Source organism: Haliotis cracherodii, unplaced genomic scaffold, assembly GCF_022045235.1.
Source record: "Haliotis cracherodii isolate W230 unplaced genomic scaffold, xgHalCrac1.p SCAF_5, whole genome shotgun sequence".
Taxonomy (NCBI): Eukaryota; Metazoa; Mollusca; class Gastropoda; order Lepetellida; family Haliotidae; genus Haliotis; species Haliotis cracherodii.
The window spans coordinates 69,355,947-69,377,465 of NW_027266308.1; the positions used below are offsets into that span (position 1 = coordinate 69,355,947).

The 21,519-nt window shown below is 42.0% G+C and overlaps 1 pseudogene; it reads left to right on the forward strand.

Annotated features, from left to right (window-relative positions):
• Positions 1 to 7,095: 7,095 nt before the first annotated feature.
• LOC139444054 (myosin heavy chain, cardiac muscle isoform-like) lies at positions 7,096 to 14,623 on the forward strand (annotated as a pseudogene).
• Positions 14,624 to 21,519: the final 6,896 nt, after the last annotated feature.

Below are 21,519 nucleotides of genomic sequence, written 5' to 3' on the forward strand. Positions count from 1 at the left end.
CTTTTCACGAACACCAACCATGTTTATGACACAGTCGGAATCGTACAATGGAAAGAGATGTCTTATGATTATGTAAAGGTTTTTGTCGTACAGATTTAGGAGAGCCATAGATGTGAGTGCTTTTACTTTTTTTGAGAGACAGATATGCTATTGAGGAGAGCCGGATGATGGTTAGGATGAATGAGACAGTCTGCAGGATGTGACTCAGGGCTCCGCGTGGGTATGTGGGTCAGCTGCTTCCGTCCTGGTTGCTGATGCTGAGGAAGCATTCATAGGACCCATGATCATCAATCGGTCAAGGTCATCTGTAGAGGGCTGCACCAAGCGATCCCTGATCACATGTTGTTGATAGGAACAATTTATTACAAGTACCTTGCCATAGAATCGATATTTCAAACATATATGAAGAATATATATATACGTATATTATATCTGGGTTTAAATAGGTCTTCGGGAACCCATGCTTGTTTAAGGGGCAACTAACGGGATCGGGTGGTCAGGCTCGCTGACTTGGTTGATGCTTGTCATCGTTTCCAAATCACTGATTTAAGTACCAAACAAACAAACACATAGTATTAATATAGCTATTCACTATACAACAATACCAACTTTTATGCGGAGCTGGGCGTAAGGTATTGGTCAACATTTTGTGTACAGATAAGCAAACACATGTTGCTTCATGCGAAGATTTCTGTAATTTAGTGTAAGATAACTCTCTTCTCTTTCGACTTTGATTGGAGAACAACCTATCAATGTTGAAAGTCATCAACATACTGATGATCATGTGTGCCTTATACCATTTACATACTTTATTTACACTTTATTTACATACCTTATTTACACTTTATTTACATACTTTATTTACACTTTATTTACATACCTTATTTACACTTTATTTACATACCTTATTTACACTTTATTTACATAGTTTATTTATATACTTTATTTACATACCTTATTTACACTTTATTTACATACCTTATTTACACTTTATTTACATACTTTATTTATATACTTTATTTACATACTTTATTTACACTTTATTTACATACTTTATTTACACTTTATTTACATACCTTAATTACATACCTTATTTACATACTTTATTTACACTTTATTTACATACCTTATTTACACTTTATTTACATACCTTATTTACACTTTATTTACATACTTTATTTACAATTTATTTACATACCTTATTTACATAGTTTATTTACATACTTTATTTATATACTTTATTTACATACTTTATTTACACACCTAAGTTCATTTTCATGTGAACGCATAGTAAATTTACACATACACACGGATGTATAGTTATGCATGTGCTTAATTACTTTCGTGGGTAAATGTTGAACATGTGAACGGGGTATTAGATATGCATACGTGATCAATAGTTGATGCGTATGTGCGTGTGTGCGTGTGTGCGTGTGCATTCGGATCAAATTATTGACTTGGCTTGACTTGAGAAGGGAATGGGGAGATATAATTTACAGAATCAGTAACAGTCACGTGACGGGCCGTTGCGAGAACCTGGGACTGTCGACACATATGGTCGTTATCAACACTGAGCCAGGGCGTGCAGTACGCCAGGTCCACTGTTTACTTGTAACCACTGCCATTTGAACAAAGCATATGTGCAGAAATTACCAATGTTTACAAATGTACATGTAATAGCACGCAGATACGTGTCTATAGGCACCGGTCATTTAATAGTCAGTGAGGGAGGGGGATGTTTTGTTACCCACAGGCCGGAAGCTTCTCTTCTCTCTCTCTCCCCCCCCCCCCCCCTTCACTCATCTCTTCTCTCTCACACACTCTCTCTATTCATCTCATCTCGTTCACTCACTCACTCATCTCTTCTCTCTCACACACTCTCTCTATTCATCTCATCTCGTTCACTCACACATCTCTTCTCTCACACACTCTCTCTATTCATCTCATCTCATTCACTCACTCACACATCTCTTCTCTCTCACACTCTCTCTATTCATCTCATCTCTTTCACTCACTCACTCATATCATCTCGTTCACTCACTCACACATCTCTTCTCTCTCACACACACTGTCTATTAATCTCATCTCGTTCACTCACTCACTCATCTCTTCTCTCTCACACACTCTCTCTATTCATCTCATCTCGTTCACTCACTCACACATCTCTTCTCTCTCACACACTCTCCATTCATCTCATCTCGTTCACTCACTCACTCATCTCTTCTCTCACACACTCTCTCTATTCATCTCATCTCGTTCACTCACTCACACATCTCTTCTCTCTCTCACACTCTCTCTATTCATCTCATCTCTTTCACTCACTCACTCATCTCTTCTCTCACACACTCTCTCTATTCTTCTCATCTCGTTCACTCACACATCTCTTCTCTCTCACACACTCTCTCTATTCATCTCATCTCGTTCACTCACTCACACATCTCTTCTCTCTCACACTCTCTCTATTCATCTCATCTCTTTCACTCACTCACTCATCTCTTCTCTCACACACTCTCTCTATTCTTCTCATCTCGTTCACTCACTCACTCATCTCTTCTCTCTCACACACTCTCTCTATTCATCTCATCTCGTTCACTCACTCACACATCTCTTCTCTCTCACACACTCTCCATTCATCTCATCTCGTTCACTCACTCACTCATCTCTTCTCTCACACACTCTCTCTATTCATCTCATCTCGTTCACTCACTCACACATCTCTTCTCTCTCTCACACTCTCTCTATTCATCTCATCTCTTTCACTCACTCACTCATCTCTTCTCTCACACACTCTCTCTATTCTTCTCATCTCGTTCACTCACACATCTCTTCTCTCTCACACACTCTCTCTATTCATCTCATCTCGTTCACTCACTCACACATCTCTTCTCTCTCACACTCTCTCTATTCATCTCATCTCTTTCACTCACTCACTCATCTCTTCTCTCACACACTCTCTCTATTCTTCTCATCTCGTTCACTCACTCACTCATCTCTTCTCTCTCACACACTCTCTCTATTCATCTCATCTCGTTCACTCACTCACACATCTCTTCTCTCTCACACACTCTCCATTCATCTCATCTCGTTCACTCACTCACTCATCTCTTCTCTCACACACTCTCTCTATTCATCTCATCTCGTTCACTCACTCACACATCTCTTCTCTCTCTCACACTCTCTCTATTCATCTCATCTCTTTCACTCACTCACTCATCTCTTCTCTCACACACTCTCTCTATTCTTCTCATCTCGTTCACTCACACATCTCTTCTCTCTCACACTCTCTCTATTCATCTCATCTCATTCACTCACTCACACATCTCTTCTCTCTCACACTCTCTCTATTCATCTCATCTCTTTCACTCACTCACTCATCTCTTCTCTCACACACTCTCTCTATTCTTCTCATCTCGTTCACTCACTCACTCATCTCTTCTCTCTCACACACTCTCTCTATTCATCTCATCTCGTTCACTCACTCACACATCTCTTCTCTCTCACACACACTGTCTATTAATCTCATCTCGTTCACTCACTCACTCATCTCTTCTCTCTCACACACTCTCTCTATTCATCTCATCTCGTTCACTCACTCACACATCTCTTCTCTCTCACACACTCTCCATTCATCTCATCTCGTTCACTCACTCACTCATCTCTTCTCTCACACACTCTCTCTATTCATCTCATCTCGTTCACTCACTCACACATCTCTTCTCTCTCTCACACTCTCTCTATTCATCTCATCTCTTTCACTCACTCACTCATCTCTTCTCTCACACACTCTCTCTATTCTTCTCATCTCGTTCACTCACTCACTCATCTCTTCTCTCTCACACTCTCTCTATTCATCTCATCTCGTTCACTCACTCACTCATCTCTTCTCTCTCACACACTCTCTCTATTCATTTCATCTCGTTCACTCACTCACTCATCTCTTCTCTCTCACACACACTGTCTATTAATCTCATCTCGTTCACTCACTCACTCATCTCTTCTCTCTCACACACTCTCTCTATTCATCTCATCTCGTTCACTCACTCACACATCTCTTCTCTCTCACACACTCTCTCTATTCATCTCATCTCGTTCACTCACTCACACATCTCTTCTCTCTCACACACTCTCCATTCATCTCATCTCGTTCACTCACTCACACATCTCTTCTCTCACACACTCTCTCTATTCATCTCATCTCGTTCACTCACTCACTCATCTCTTCTCTCTCACACACTCTCTCTATTCATCTCATCTCGCTCACTCACTCACTCATCTCTTCTCTCACATACACTCTCTCTATTCATCTCATCTCGTTCACTCACTCACACATATCTTCTCTCACACATACGTATCCTCTCTTTTTCTCACACATCTCTTCTTATCTGTTAATTTACTCACTTACCCCGTCACTCACACATTCACTCACACACACACATCTCATCTCTTTTACTCATTGACACATCTCATCTCATCCCCCTCACTCACACACAACTCATCTAATCTCATTCACTCACTCACTCGATCACTCACCCGCTAATCTCACCTCACCTCACCTCACCTCACCTCATCTCATCTCATCTCACCTGGTGCAGGTTCTATTGTTGACATCGTTTCATTGTGACAACATCGCAGCCTCCATATCCCAGCATCGATGGCTTGAAAGTTTAAAATGACAAAGGCTAAAGTTGTCTCATTGCTGGACATGCAGTCCATCACATAGCCATCCAGATTACGTAGGCAGTGGCTTTTGTTTGCACACTCAAATACTGTTTTACCATCAGGCCGAATCAGGTACGTTTCTGTTGCACCACAGTCACACAAAGCTCTGATGTAGGCAGCCACGCCCTGCGCGACCGTCTCCTCCGTCTGTAGTTTTATATCAGCTGCAACTGAGAGGGAAAATACTTGACATCGCTTAGAAATGTGTGTGTGCGTGCGTGCGTGCGTGCGTGCGTGCGTGTGTGTGTGTGTGTGCGTGTGAGAGCGAGAGAGTGCGATAGAGAGTGTACGGAGAGACAGAGAGAGAGAGAGAGAGAGAGAGAGAGAGAGAGAGAGAGAGAGAGAGAGAGAGAGAGAGAGAGAGAGTCTCTGAAATGAACACATTTTACAGAAAGTGAGTGAGTTGGGTTTAACGCCGCTTTTAACAGTGTTCAAGTTATATCGCGGCGTGTCATATTAATGTGGGAGGAAAGGCCGAAGTGATGCAGTTCTCAGACGTTTACCACTTCGGTGTAACCCACGAGCACAGGTGGGGAGAATGGCGTTACAGGTGTGTTTTAATTGAGTTTCGGCGTCGTCACATGACATTTTTCAATATCGCCTTGATCTTAGTCAAGCTCGCAGTTTTGCGACAAGTAGAAGAGAAGAGAAGAAGAGTCAGAGAGTCGGAGATCCGGGGCAGCGTTAGTCTACGTCGTTCCTTAGCAGCCTAAAAAGGCGACTAATTCGTGAGTGGCGGGGGGCATGCAGCCATGCTCCGTGTGTCGTGTTTTACAGTGGAATCTCATTTACCCCGGTCACTGCCTCGCGGGGTTTTCCTGTGACTATTTCGTGATTCTGTTTAAAGCGACACGTACGTGGTTTGCGGGTTCCTATATATGTGTACAGTAGAGTACAGAATTACGTCACATTTTCAAGATGGAGTTAGAGGAGAATTTCCGAACAAAAACTGTACAAGAGCTATTGTTTGTTAAGTCTATCCTATGTTTGATGTAGCATTGTTTTGATTACAGTGAAGACTCATTGTTAAGTTAAGTGAAAGGTATTTGTTATCATGTCAAATACATTTGTCTTCTCATAAATAATTTGGCTTTGTTATCAAGTTTGATTATATAAGCGCCTCAACAGTAATTTCAGGGAATATGTCTAAAAACTTGTTGTTAAATAAGGGAATATGTATAATACCTGACAATTTTGAGTGAATCAGACATTAAATATATTCCCTTAAAATTTCAGGGATTATACATATTCCCTGATTATACATATTCCCTGTAACATATATACCGGGTCAGGCTGCCCAGCTGTCGGGGGCGTCCTTCGTGCGCGTGGGCGTGTGTTTGTATATGGGCTGGTCACGTGATCCCATTGGGAAACCATACCGTGTGTTATAGATATATGAAAGCTCTTGGAAATGTGCATTTATCATTAGAAGTAATCAAAAACTACCAAACGAATGACTTAAGAGCCATTTAAATAAAAAACTTTCACTATTTGGGGAAAGACGCGCTTACATGTAAGACGAAGTATGGCAGAACTGTCCCCCTTGTTCCAAGTGCATGTTGGAGATCCTTAAGGTATTAGCTCTGTGACTGCATACCAGAAACTAGTAATTTGACCTTTTTGAGGGGATTCATCTGGGGACTTCCAATACAACCCTAATTTTTAAAAAAATGTTGTAATCCCCGGCTGGGGATATGGAGGCAGCTCCGAGTCTGCACAGAAAGAAACGTCCATGGACGTGTAGTAATTCAATCCTTATAATAGGAAAGTCTCGATATGTTGACTCTGTCTCGATATGTGGACTCCAGTCTCTTATGGGGACTACCGGGATCGGGTGGTCAGGCTCGCTAAATTGGTTGATACATGTCATCATGTCCCAACTGCGTGGATCGATGCTATGATGTCAATCCCAGGATTGTCTGGTCCAGACTCGATTATTTACAGACCGTCGTCATATAGCTGGGATATTGCTGAGTGCGGCTTTTAACAACAAACAAACAAAAACACAGTCGAAACATTATGATTTAAATAAATAAGTATTGCCTCAGAGACTTATGCAAGTCTAACAATGTCTGGGAAAGACTAGGAATGACACTGTTTTACTTACCCCCGACTATCAGCACCAGGACCAGCACAAAGAGGGAACAGGAGACCATTGTCCTGCTGCATGTATCGTGGTTGTCGTGGAATCTGTTCTCTGAGACACAAATGTTTAACGAGAGTTATAACACACCAGAAACTACCAAAAATAGATGATACGTCATGTGTGAAAATCCAGGATTTTCCATTTTTAACTACACGTGTCAGTGTGTGAAATTGCAGTCGTGTGACCTCGTTTGGTGTTGATATTAAATACTGTAGGTACCCTCGCCGGCTACAAACCTCTTAATGTACGGTCTTAGGTCTTAAGATTTGTCCGCTACAGAGATAGGTAAATCAGCCGCTGCAAGTGGGAGACCACGGGAGACCACGCACCCGGCACACGTGTGTTTGTTGATGAACAGAGATCACGTCACAATCAGGGACCTACGGGTTTGGAATGTTGTAGGTAGGTCGAGGTGATCCGTTGCCAGACAAGAACTTATTACGTGTCTAGTGTATAATGTTGTCAAACTTATAGATTATAAGTGTATCAGAGTACACTTAGAGTAGTATTTCTTATATAATCCAGTGTGAGAGACTGAATTTTCTGAAGCTGAAAAAAGTGATATTTGTATTGCAGTGAGCAAAACATTTGAATTTTCACTGCAGTGAACATAACACTTTGACGGAACTTTTGTCACACCTCTTGTCTCCCTTTATCGTAAGTGTCAAGTGTCAAGTCCCAACACAAATTAATACATAACACCACTGTCATAAGTGCCTGTCAGATACCATTGATCTAGTTGTCTAGTTTGCATTTCCATCATCGCCATGATAATTCACAGATATGACGGAAACCTTTTTGTGTAGGGTCACATTATTTATAAGTAGTAAGCAGCACATAGGATGACGTCACTTATGACAGTGGTGTTATGTATTAATGCGCTACTGCAATGATGAGAACATAGACAAAATTCATCGGTTCGATGCTAAAAAGGTGATATTTTAGGGTGTGTAAGAAACAAATTACTGCACTCGTGCCTGTCAGATACCATTGATCTTACAACTCGTTGTTACAAAGCGTATCTAACTCGCTTTCGCTCGTTAGAAACAACTCGTTGTAAGATCAATGGTATCTGACAGACACTCGTGTAGTAATCTCTATTTCGCAAAGTGTCCTTCTTGTTACTTGACTAGCGTGTATTCCTTCGCTTCTAACATAGGGCTTGTAGCTTTCAAGAATATTTTTTTTAAGTTGATTTTGTATAGAAACATAATTATCATACAATGGGTAGGTTTCTCGGCAGGATAAAGCCAACGGATAAAAACGATATCCGTTGGGATCATATGCGGATAGAGATGCAAATATTAAAGGTCAAGTAGGACTACTTTCACTGTTTATAAACAAACATGGCGTCGCCCTCGTCATTCGGCGATCGAGTCAGAATTAACCATCGGGAATCTGGATAACCTACAGGGATAATTGCTATCATTATCAAAAGAACAGTCTAATATACTGAAAATCTGGAGATATAAATTTCGAAACAATTTTGCGAGGGCACGAGGCCTAGCCAAGCGGGATCAGTAGCCATATCTGTGCTTGTAGACCTCTGTGGCTTGAAACCTTCTCCACAAATTAAAATAGTTGGATTTGGCCGAAATATGTTTGAATTGTTACCTTGTTTCGTTTTGTCGCTGTGTGTACATCTGACTACACTTCTTAACGTTATGACAGGACAGACCGACTGTCAACAACGTCTGACCGTGGCCGTGACGTCGCGTAGACTAGGGTTAGAGTAGCTTCCCTTTGACCAAGGGCAGTTACTCTAGCGGACAAACCGAAGGATTGCCGCGAAAGGCAATTAAAAACAACTGTTGTTTTGCGTATGTGTTGCTTCGCAACTGTATAAGAAACAGATTTCAGTTGGAACTATATTGGCTACTGTCACTGTCCGACTGACACATCACTTACCCTGTGAGGTAATAAATATTAATGCGCGCATTCCAGGTAAACTCGCAATGTTTCGGTAATGTTTGTGAGAGAGGGAAAGAGATTTTAAAGCGCAGAATTAAAAAATGACATTATATGATAAAGAGGTTATCACGCTTGTGTGTTTTGGGATGGTAAATATCCTCAAGCACACTCGCGTGATAACCTCTAGTTATCCAAATGTATGATAAGAATTTGTAAGGACAAAAAAGGAAATTCCGGTAGAAACCTACATAAAAAGTGTAAAGTAAATAAATTATTCCACGTGTCTCGTGAAATATCATGTTTCTCTCATCTCGTGACGGGGGAAAGGAGATATTTCACTCGACACATGAAATATCCTCTATATATTAATGCAGTGAGTCAATACAAACACAATCAGACAGGCACAATGACATGTCAGGCTTAACCTATATAACGTAACGTACCGTCCCATTGTGGCACACGGGAAATGTCAGCAAAACACCTGACTTCATGGATGTGTATATAAAGGGAGCCTACAGAGTGTTCACTGTAATTAGATCACTGGTAATCTATATTACTACGTATAAAGCTACGTATATCACGGCAGGGTGGCACGGAGTATAGATTATCTCTTTATATAGTTGTCCTATCAGTTGATTATATCATTTCGATCCCAACCGCACGTGGACAGATCCCCAGTTCGCTGTCTGAGAGCCACATTGAAGGTAGATATTCTTCTGTCTCTTAACTTGTCTCCCACTTAGTGTGCTCTTGACAGATGTCTTGTATTAATTTAGTTCCGTGAATAGGTAATTCTTTAAACACTGGATTTCAGACTCTAAATACTTTGTTAGACAGCTACAGTCTGCATTCTAAGAGTTATAAAATATTTCACCTTGTCGTTAAACGAAACATATATCCTTGAAGGATAAAAAAGTTAGTATTTACTCGTCTTACTGAGTACCCAATACCCTTATCAACGTCGTACCAAGTACCCGCATCAACTTTACCTCCCGCACCAAGTACCCGCATAAACTTTACCTCCCGCACCACGTACCCGCATAAACTTTACCTCCCGCACCAAGTTCCCGCATAAACTTTACCTCCCTTACCCTCTACCCGCAACAACTTTACCTCCCGCACCAAGTACCCGCATCAACTTTACCTCCCGCACCAAGTACCCACATAAACTTTACCTCCCGCACCAAGTACCCACATAAACTTTACCTCCCGCACCAAGTACCCGCATAAACTTTACCTCCCGCACCAAGTTCCCGCATAAACTTTACCTCCCTTACCCTCTACCCGCAACAACTTTACCTCCCTTACCCTCTACCCGCATCAACTTTACCTCCCGCACCAAGTACCCGCATCAACTTTACCTCCCGCACCAAGTACCCACATAAACTTTACCTCCCGCACCAAGTACCCGCATCAACTTTACCTCCCGCACCAAGTACCCACATAAAGTTTACCTCCCGCACCAAGTACCCGCATCAACTTTACCTCCTGCACCAAGTACCCACATAAACTTTACCTCCCGCACCAAGTACCCACATAAACTTTACCTCCCGCACCAAGTCCCCGCATACATATTATCTCCCTTACCCTCTACCCGCATAAACTTTACCTAGCTTACCCTCTACCCGCATAAACTGTACCCCCGCGCCCTTTACCAGCATAAATTATACCCCTCGCACCCTGCACCCGCATAAACTGTACCCCCACCCAATTAAATACTCGCACTCAGTACCCGCCTCACCATGTACCGCCGGCCGTGTCCTGTACCGGCCCCTCCCTGCACCTAAAGCCGACCGCACCCACTACCCGCCCCACCATGTACCCCCGGCCATGTCCTGTACCGGCCCCTCCCTGCACCTAAAGCCGACCGCACCCACTACCCGCCCCACCATGTACCCCCGGCCGTGTCCTGTACCGGCCCCTCCCTGCACCTAAAGCCGACCGCATCCAGTACCCGCCCCACCATGTACCGCCGGCTGGGTCCTGTACCGGCCCCTCCCTGCACCTAAAGCCGACCGCATCCACTACCCGCCCCACCATGTACCCCCGGCCGTGTCCTGTACCGGCCCCTCCCTGCACCTAAAGCTGACCGCATCCACTACCCGCCCCACCATGCACCGCCGGCCGTGTCCTGTACCGGCCCCTCCCTGCACCTAAAGCCGACCGCATCCAGTACCCACCCCACCATGTACCGCCGGCCGTGTCCTGTACCGGCCCCTCCCTGCACCTAAAGCCGACCGCATCCAGTACCCGCCCCACCATGCACCGCCGGCCGTGTCCTGTACCGGCCCCTCCCTGCACCTAAAGCTGACTGCACCCTGTACCCGCCGCCCCAGTCTATATTACATATGACACACATCGTAACCTTAAAGCTATATTATCTGTTATCTACGATAAGCTTGTTCTTTACCAGTTAACGTTGCTTTTGTAATCAATAGGTATATTCAAAATGCGTTAAAGGGGCACTGATCTAACGCCATTCCCCGGACTGGTTGTTGCCTTTGTTATTGTTTTTTCCCCCGTGAGTACCCGGATGATACGCAACGCAACTGAGCGTGACCAGAGACTGGGCTACCGTCTGCAAGGACAGCTAAATAAACTTGGAGGCTGGAGGCAATATTTGTTTTACGCATTTTTGAATAAACACTGATTGGTTAAATGTGATCTATAAAGATTCGACAATGGGCGCATGTTAATTAATTTCTTCAGCCTAAACAAACAGACAAAAAGAACGGCGGAGCTCATCGGAAGTCGTCATTTGGAAATACCCCAGATGGTTATAGTTTAATACTAAAAAAAAGTATCCATGCAGTGAAAGCATTTTCGGATTTCGGATTGCGTCGATAATACGATTACTACTCCCTTGTTGTCATCCACGTTTTCTCGTATAACCCTACACTTGTGTATTTGTCGTCATTCACTTGATGCTCAGTTAATGAATTTATTACAGGTACAATTAGTGGTAGCACCACTTAGATTACCTGACAAAGGTTCTCATTTGGCATTTATTGTGTCTGGGGTAATTATTCAATCTAAATCCAGGTTTGCAGTGAGGTGAAATGTGCGTTATGTAATATGCACGTGGCAGCCCAGCAAGAGATGAATGATCAGTTGATTTACTTTTTTTGGTAAATCAACGGATCGTTCCTAGTCATCAAAGGATTAACAATCACTGTTATCTTGCACAGTGGATATGTCAAAAGTGAGTGTTTACATGTCTAGGTTTACTAAAACAAAGGGAATACACTCATATCATGGCGTGAAGTGCCGATGTAAAAACAACATACTTTGTTCAAAGGGTTAACTGATAATACGTTGATTGGTTGCTCATTGTTATCAAACTCAGTGGATTTTTTAGGAACCTGGACGTAATGAAAATAGTTGTCACGTGGCCTTTCTCAGCCAACCCTTGGAGACTTGACACCTATGTGAAACACCTGAAACAATCCAAGTGATTCAGTTTGAGAAACGAACACTGGTTATAATATCCCGAAACGATATATATCTTTTAGAATATTTGATTGTTACAGAGACACGTGACATCGAATAAGTTATTTTGTATAACTGCAGATGAGTGGGATATTATTCCTTTGTGTGGAATATTCACGGATACATTCCTCGAACAAGGAAGCTGCCTATTTATACACATAAATTTGGTAAGTTGTAATTATGGTATTTGCATTTTGTTTTCCTTCATTTGAACCGATTCGTTCTTGTTTCTCTACGTCTTGGTTGGGAAATTCTTCAATGCGCGATAGACGTTGTTTTTCACAGGTCATTTCCTTTGTAAGCGTGTATAGATTACCGTCAATTTGTAAAATGTGATTCTCTCAGTCATTTTGACTAAAAAATCTGTCCAGATTGATTAAGACGATCAAAAGGGCCTTACAAACATCACAACAGATTATTATGTAGGATTAGAAGCCAAACAACATAGAAATGTACTTTCAACGTAACATTTTCAGTCTCTTGGTGATGACATTAAACATCAAAATGTTTGGAATTCGTTATCATAATAATACAGATGGAAATGTTCTTCAGTCACTTGGTAAAATAACTGAATATTTAGACGTTTAATAAATATGTTACACATTTTGACAGTAAAAAAATATACACACTATAAAAAAAGCAATGCTCAGATGAAATATTTACTTTTGTGTTGCAAGTCAAAATAGTGTAAACGAAAATCGCAAAATTACCAAGCAAGTGACATCAAAACTTCGTCACCATTACCGATGCTACCCACAAAGATACCTACATTTCCTTATTATCTCGAAAACTGTATTTCATTTTGTTGATCAATGTGACCATACGCTCTTATTACTACCGGTATCCATAAAAGTGACTTATGCGCTTACGAATGGCGCAACAGAGGTCGCGAGCTAGTCTAGATTTCTGCTATACATCCGGGTACTCACTGGGGAAAAACAATAACAAAGGGCAACAACCAGTCCCGGGAATTGCGTTAGATCAGTGCCCCTTTAATACTAGGGATAACACGAATATATTTATTAATAGATTTACCCTACCTATAGTCCCTGCTTCACTGAGTGAACATACAGTAGCGACCCACGTGTTAAATCAGTAAAGTTGTACATCAGTATGTGTCACGGGTGGGCTTGTTCCATCTTTCCCTACATATCTGTTTAATGTATGCGTGCTATCATTTTTTTGTCAAGTTTTTATTTTCATTTATAAGGTAAACGGAGACACCATGGCTGCAGAACGGGGGAAGATGCCTGCTGCAGATGAGAAGTGCATCCAGACACATATAATGGACATAGAGGTGGAGCTGGACGCCAAGGACATCACGGGAACTCTCTACTCCAAGAACGTCATCGACCTGAGGACATGCAACACATCGAGTCTGGAGCCACCCGAGCTGACAGAACCAAGAGACTCCTGGATATCCTCATGTTCAGAGGGTACCAATTCCTTCAGTGTCTCTTGTATGCACTCGACACTATGGGTACAAGGACCTTGTGCAGAAGCTACGAACCACCAAGGAGTCCAATAGTCTGACTTCATCATTACAGAGAAGACATGCTGAAACACAGCTTGCTAGAGAGTTCACTGATCTGAACTAGCGTTATTGAGACTATCATGGGAGCCTTAGATAGACAGGCGTGTAGGATTGATGAAATGTTTGAGTCAAAGGAAAGCTATGCAACGGAAAGAAGAACTCCAGGGTTTGAGGCTGGAATTGGCAACCAAGGAAGAATTGCAAACCTTTCGGGACGAAATATCAGCATCAATGGCGAATCCTGACAACAACCTTGAACAACATCAAGGAGATGTCTCACGTGAAGGATGACAATATGGTCACGATTCAGTCATTAAAAGAACAAGTTCGAAAAAAAGATGAACTGCTTGAAATGGCTCGAAGTCAAATCACTGACCTTCAGACAAAGGTTTCAAATCTGGAGGAAGAAAACAGATGCCTTAGAAAGACCATACAACAACAGCAAGGGGATATCGCAAACTTGGAGGCGGTGGTCCAAGAGGAAATATACGAGCGCAGGACAGCAGAAGCACGGTATCCGCAGGGACATTGCGGACATTCAGAAGAGGAGGAACGAAGACCTGCAGCAGATGGAGGTGAAGAGAGAAGAAGACAGAAGAAGACGGGAGGAGCGAAAGACGAGAAGATCGACAGCAAAATTGAAGAGTTGAAGGAAAATATTGAGAATCAACTCAAGACCATCAGTCAGGCAAATACGGTCGTGCGCAGACAGCTGGAACCGCTGTCTATGGTGTCAGGAAACCCATCCACCGTAGAAAACGCCTGGAACTGAGACTGTAGCCAGTGCCATTGTCTGTGTGATACTCTCGTTCATGATGTCCATACAATGCAAGCTTTCAACTTGAGTCAGTTACACTGTTTGTGACTTATGGTGGCTTCCGATGGAGGACACACGCACCCGTTTAGTCTGATATGATTATTGCACTTTATCATTATTCGTGTTTGTGTTGCACTGACAGAAATAGTTAGTAAAGTTCACTTACTTACTTGGTGAATTTAACTGTCCACTAAGACACTAACTTGTTAAATTTTACTAACCAGATAAGTAACTTTTTGCTAATTAAACTACTATAGGTGGCCTATCGTAGACTAGCTCAATTTACTTATTAGTTGGTAGAGATTACTATCTATCTTTTAAAGAATCTCGTTCTCATAATTTTCTAACTGCAAGTAGTATCTTTACTAGTTTTACTAGATTTTACTAAAGGCTCGTATGTTGGTCATTTTGCGTTCCCCGAATTTGCCCCCAAAACAAGTAAATAGCATAAACAATACAGCTGAAAGATATAAAAGATATATTATATATTGACATATATGATTATTGACAGGTAAATAAAATAAACTAGTAGTGTTTTCACACTGGGAAACTTAACAAAACCTCCCTTCTCCCTTCTTTATTGAGTACATGCTTCATGCTAAGCTCTTAGTTTGGAATGGAGAGTCGGACATCTCCCCCCCCCCCCCCACCCCCCCCCCCCCCCCACACACATACCCACCCACCCCTCTCTCTCTCTCTCTCTGTGTGTGTGTGTGTGTCTCTCTCTCTCCTCTCTCTCTCTCTCTCTCTCTCTCTCTCTCTCTCTCGCTCCCCTCTCTCTCTTTCTCTCTCCCTGTGTCGTAATTGACGTTCCGTGTGGGATGTGGATTTTTTTAATCTGTAGATTTACATCTGTTGTATGTACCTGCTGTGAAGAATTAGATTTCATGTGTGAATAAAGGCTTGGCTACACTCTGGAAACCTGTAATCTCGAAGACACTTTGTTTTATTTTTGGTTAAAACTAAGTTCTTCATCACTACTTATCACTACACACGTTTCACACTGTCCACAACAAGTGGGGTATGATAAGATTTCCGAACGTTTGTTGTGTGCCTGAAACGCTCATATATGTTAACACATATCCCGGCATATTGTATTAATTTCCTAGAGCTCGTTTCGTGACGGCGGTTTGTAAACAATCGGGCCTTGTCCCGATAACGCAGTCACATGGATGGAATATCACTGAGCGCTGGGGTTACAACAAAAACCAACATATCGTGATCAGTCCTTTGAACATGTATGGCCTGGTGCCAAGAGACCACGTCATCTCGTTGTATAAACAGACTTAAGTTATTCAAGTACGTTATGTAACACGCATATATCTGGCGCTAGGAATAGCGCAACGACCATGTAGCTAACCTGACACAAACATGGCAGTATACAAATATTACCTGTTCACCATGTTCACATGCTTTGTTTGTTTGTTTGGTTTCTTGTTTGGCGTCGCACTCAGCAATATTCCAGCTATATGACGACGATCCGTAAATAATCGAGTCTGGACCAGACAATCCAGTGATGGACATCATGCACATCGATCCACGCATTTGGGATATGATGACATTCATCAACCAAATCATGAGTCTGACCATCCGATCCTGTTAGTCGCCTTTTACAGCAAGCATGGGTTTCTGAAGACCTACTTTACGCCGGATCTCTATGGATCTACTTCTTTAGTTGGTCCACTTCTTTCAGCTGCCGTCCAACAGCTAAACAATTATTAATATCAGCATGGACCGTTAGCTTTAACGTCAGTGAATATCGCACCATAACTAATGCACAGAAGATTCAGCTTCTTTGTTTTTGGAAAATGTCTGATTGGCCTATCCGACTTATTCTAGTTTAGGCGATGCCGGCGACCTGGAGTCTTATCGCTGGGGGTGTAATAATGTTATAGGAGGTGTTTGAGGGCCTGGTCAAAATGCAATTGTAAAATCAATACAAGGTATCAATAAGTGTAACACATGTACTACATCGCAACGTTCACCGCGTTCTGACAACGTTCACCGCGTTCTGACAACGTTCATTGCGTTCTGACAACGTTCACCGCGCTCTGACAAACCGAGTGACGAATGAATGGACGCATTCTCGCGCAGACAGCTGATAGAGCTTCACGCAAACCTGGATTAGCTCCAGCGATTTGGTGATGTTTTTTTCACCTGGCTCAGGTGAGCCACATATCAAAACCTCTACTTCCCCACTTTGCGTGTATAGCAAAATTAACAATGCAGATTTATTACGGTGGCGCAATAGTATTCAAATGGTAGCCGAGCATTGAGAAACAAACAAACGTTTCACGCCACTCTGAGATCATCGCAGTCGGTACACCTACCAGCACAGTCGGTACACCTACCAGCACAGTCGGTACACCTACCAGCACAGTCGATACACCTACCAGCACAGTCGGCACACCTACCAGCACAGTCGATACACCTACCAGCACAGTCGGTACACCTACCAGCATAGTCGGTACACCTACCACCACAGTCGGTACACCTACCAGCACAGTCCGGTACACCTACCAGCATAGTCGGTACACCTACCACCACAGTCGGTACACCTACCACCACAGTCGTACACCTACCAGCATAGTCGGTACACCTACCACCACAGTCGGCACACCTACCAGCACAGTCGGTACACCCTACCAGCATAGTCGGTACACCTACCACCACAGTCGGTACACCTACCAGCAACAGTCGGTACCGAATGTGGGTATGCGTGGTGTGATAATAAGGCGACAAAACCTTTCCATATCCAGAAATCTCTACATACAGCAGAGTCGAGGACACGGTTCCGAGTTTCTCATGAACATGTGTTTATGAATCACTATTACATAGAAATGACATGTTTGTTCAGAACAAACAACAAAATGCATAAAACAGAACAAATTGAATCAAGCTGTTCTAATTCGATTAACGACCTTGGTGACCCGTGAATATGCGGGGAAGAATGGACAAATTCATGCTTGTCAGTTAAAAGGCGACTCACGGGATCGGGGTGGGTCAGGCTCGCTGACTTGAGTTGATACATGTCATCGTTTCCCAATTGCATGGATTGACGCTCGTGATGTTCAATCACTGGATTGTCTGGTCCAGACTCGATTATTTAAAGACCACCGTCTGGAATATTGCGGAGAGTGGCGTTAAATAACAACCAAACAAATAAACAAACCGACATTGGTCCTGTTCGAATCACGAAGTGGTTTGTTTGTATACATCGTCAACCGGACAGCTCTTGTTTGGGGGTACCTCGCTACTATCTACAGCTGGGTACTTAAGCAGTATCTCTTGTGGTTTTAAACCTATTTCGGACATTGGTCAACAACTATCTTGAATTTGTTTCTTGTATAAAGTTCGTGAATTGACATTTCGACACAACACTGACACAGGGCCTCACGAACGAAAGTAGGAAAGATTTGAGAAATACTACAGCAGGATTTCCCAGGCGGACACCCACAAAGTACTGTCCCCGCCCATCTGTGATTCACTTCGCTCAGCGGATGTGCTTTCACAGCTTTTGCTTCATTTTAAACGCGACTATCAAAACAAAATATGAGCAATGAGTTGGAGAGACTGAATGATTTACGGGACAGCCGGTATGGCCAAAACCGGTGTGTCGGGAGGCTCTGGCTCGGTCAGAGATGGGAACGCCGACCCCCAACTGCCAACGTCCAACAACACACTCACTTAGAAAAGAGTCTAGTGAATTCTACTAACTTAATTAGTAACAGCGGCCAGAAGGTTAGTAGATGAATTTACTACCCTGCCTGGTAGATTTCACGAAGATGTTGAAGATTAGTAAATATCACTTATTAAATTAGTTTAATCCACTACTTTAACCACATTGTAAAACATGTTTTAAGAATGTTAACATATACCAAGACATGTTTAGGAATGTGTTTCAACCCTAAACGATATACATTTGGTGTGTTCTATCTAAACACGTTTAGGGTCTAAACAGATGAAAATGAACTATCGCCTCATTTCCTAAACATCACCTTAACATGTTTAGAATTTATTAATAAAGTGCATATCATGAGGTTATAAGTCGAAAATGGATGAGAAGTATATATATTGACATTGAATGTGTAAATATATATGAAATAGCATATACGAAACGAACCTGGTAAAATAGTAACAGAAACAATGAACAAATAAACCAAGCAAAACGGTGACCAGGAAATCACCAGTTGTTACGACAACAGTCTCAGCAGCACAGGGGGAGCGTGACGGACTATACATCGTGAGGTTGTAGGTTCGAATCCCACCGAGGTGTAAAGAGATTTGTGTTCATCAATGTTTTGTTGCTGGATGCCAAATAGAACATATTTCACACCGGAAGCTGACAATTAAAGTATATCTGGTTACTACTTAAACTTTTAGTTTGTGACGATTGGCCACCAAGTAAAAGAAAAGTCTGCTAACATTTAAGTGTCTGAGGGAACAGTGAAATTCACTGACTATGTGAGTAAACTTTACAAAAAAATTCTGTCAGTGCTGTAGCTTGTATATCACGTGACTGTTGTTGATGTTGCAAGGGTAGATACGGTCGAGGTAGATGCAGGTCACACCAAACATATCACGGAACATCGCTAGTATTCTTGAAGTTGAAATGCATTCTAATCCCATAAACCACTGCGCTGAACACGTGACCGACCGACCGGGAACACCGACTGGCAGCGGTGGTCAGTCACGTGGACATTCCCAGGCCGTCACACTGTCGACCATCTTCAACGGGCCATTCCAGGCCGTCACACTGTCGACCATCTTCACGATCCATTCTCGGAAACTATTTTCCTCAATCACGAGACAGCAGGACACGATATTGAAACATGTGACTGCGTTAGACAAAACTTAAAGTTCGACAACTCTAAGGAAAATATATTACATTATCTGGATGAGACGTGTAACTAAGTAACATAATCCAGAGGATAATTGTTATGATTCTTCATTATTGTAGGTCGTAATTGCAATTAAGGATTTGTTTTCATTGATTTTCATATTAAAAATATTTCAAGATATTCGTTAACTACAAATATATCATATAGGTAAACATTCAGTTCTAAAAGAACCTGAACTATTTTGATGTAATACACAACAAGCAAGCTTCAATCGGTCAGTTATTCGTATTACTTAACTTGTTACCGTATATATATATGTATGTGTGTGTATGTGTGTGACTACAGAATACACTTGAGGGTGTGGCCTGGTTTGGAGCGTTGTAAACCATGTGCTCACTAGGTCGTGAAGTCGCTACATTCATTCTTAATCTTCCCAGCCCATCAGTGGCCGTCTAACACAGGGAGCAGTGTCAGGTGTCTTGCTAGCACGGTAATAGTGTGATTGATTGTCTTAGGATTCTTTACCTCGGTGTATATGTTGGACTACCACACACGAGTGTGGCCGCTGTTCCCGTTGAAGGTACGTTGCAAGTGCTACTTTAGTGCTTTTCAGTTTGAATTACATCTTATTGACAACACCAAGTATCAAAGTAACTTATATGTCTGGGACAGATATTAAGGGGCTAAACCTACTGTGTCCTGACATTTAAGGTAGTCTAACTGTATTTTAATTTCGAACTGAGCGCTTTATGTAATGTATAAATAAAAAGCATCTGATCTACAGCTAGACGACCTCAAACTTCAAAACACAGTAGGTTTATCTCCTCTCAACCATGGCGATACAAGAACGCATTGAAAACGGTACGTTTTGGACGCGTAATCACATATGGTAATTATTGATTAGTTGACACGGCAACCTCCCAATTGTCGGACAGCTTATTCCAGGAGTAGTCAAGGCTGGTTAGGCAAGCAATAGTTACCTGTTTACCTTTCACTGACGTGGAACAGACCAGAATACACACATTTGGAGGAATTTACAGGAGAGGTTTATCATGCTCTTTTCATCATCAAATCATACGAGAAACCACCCATTTTGACATATTCACCAGAAATCACATATTTGAATTATTTACAGGATATATGTATTCAATTTTAATGTGGAATATCTTCACTATAGCCATGCATACAGCAGACGGTTATGTTATCACTTTACATAAGAATTGATAGTATAACATTATTAGAAAGACACTATATACACAATATACACTGCAACGTGTGATATCACACATTTTGAAGTATTGATATACTTGTGTTGATATGATTTCATTTTTACTTTTGGCTGCTCTGTTTATATATGTTCGAGTAGCTGTCCATCTGTCAGACATTGAGATAGTTTGGCCCCGCTATTGCATCTCTTGGCTATAGGAGAGATCTACAGTTAGCGGATCTAACTGCAATTCTTGTTTTAACCGAGCCCGGGCTGGGACAAGGTCTTAAGATTCCAGTAACAAGTAACAATGGATTCACGTTGATTGCATACATGGTCATAGTGCTTGTTGTGAATTCCTCAAAGCAAGATAGTACGGTACGGTATATAGTACATGTGAGATTCTACTCAGGTCATTAAACTCAGGTCAGGGAGAAGTTTAATCTATATAAGTGTTCTTATTCTACCTACACATGTATTTAATGAAAACAATGCAAAACAAACTCAACGCTTATAAGGTTTTTATTAATCTTCACTGAGTTTCCTATATTCTATATTGCCATAGCGACTGATTTACGACTACCGTTGTCTGAAGTACATTTGACTCCAAAGGCAAATTACCCTGTAGCCATGTCTCCATAGCTTAATTGTCATTACGTTTTAGGTGCTAATCCCCGTTGTTAATCCTCACCAACATTTCATTGCATATTGACTGACAGCCAACCTGGGCTACTTTATCACTTCCCGTTAATTACTGTTATTTATATAATGACACGTATTAATTGTTGGGCTGCCAAATAAGTTGCTCACGGTGACGATGCTATTTTGAAATTGTACAAAAGAAGAGGACAACCC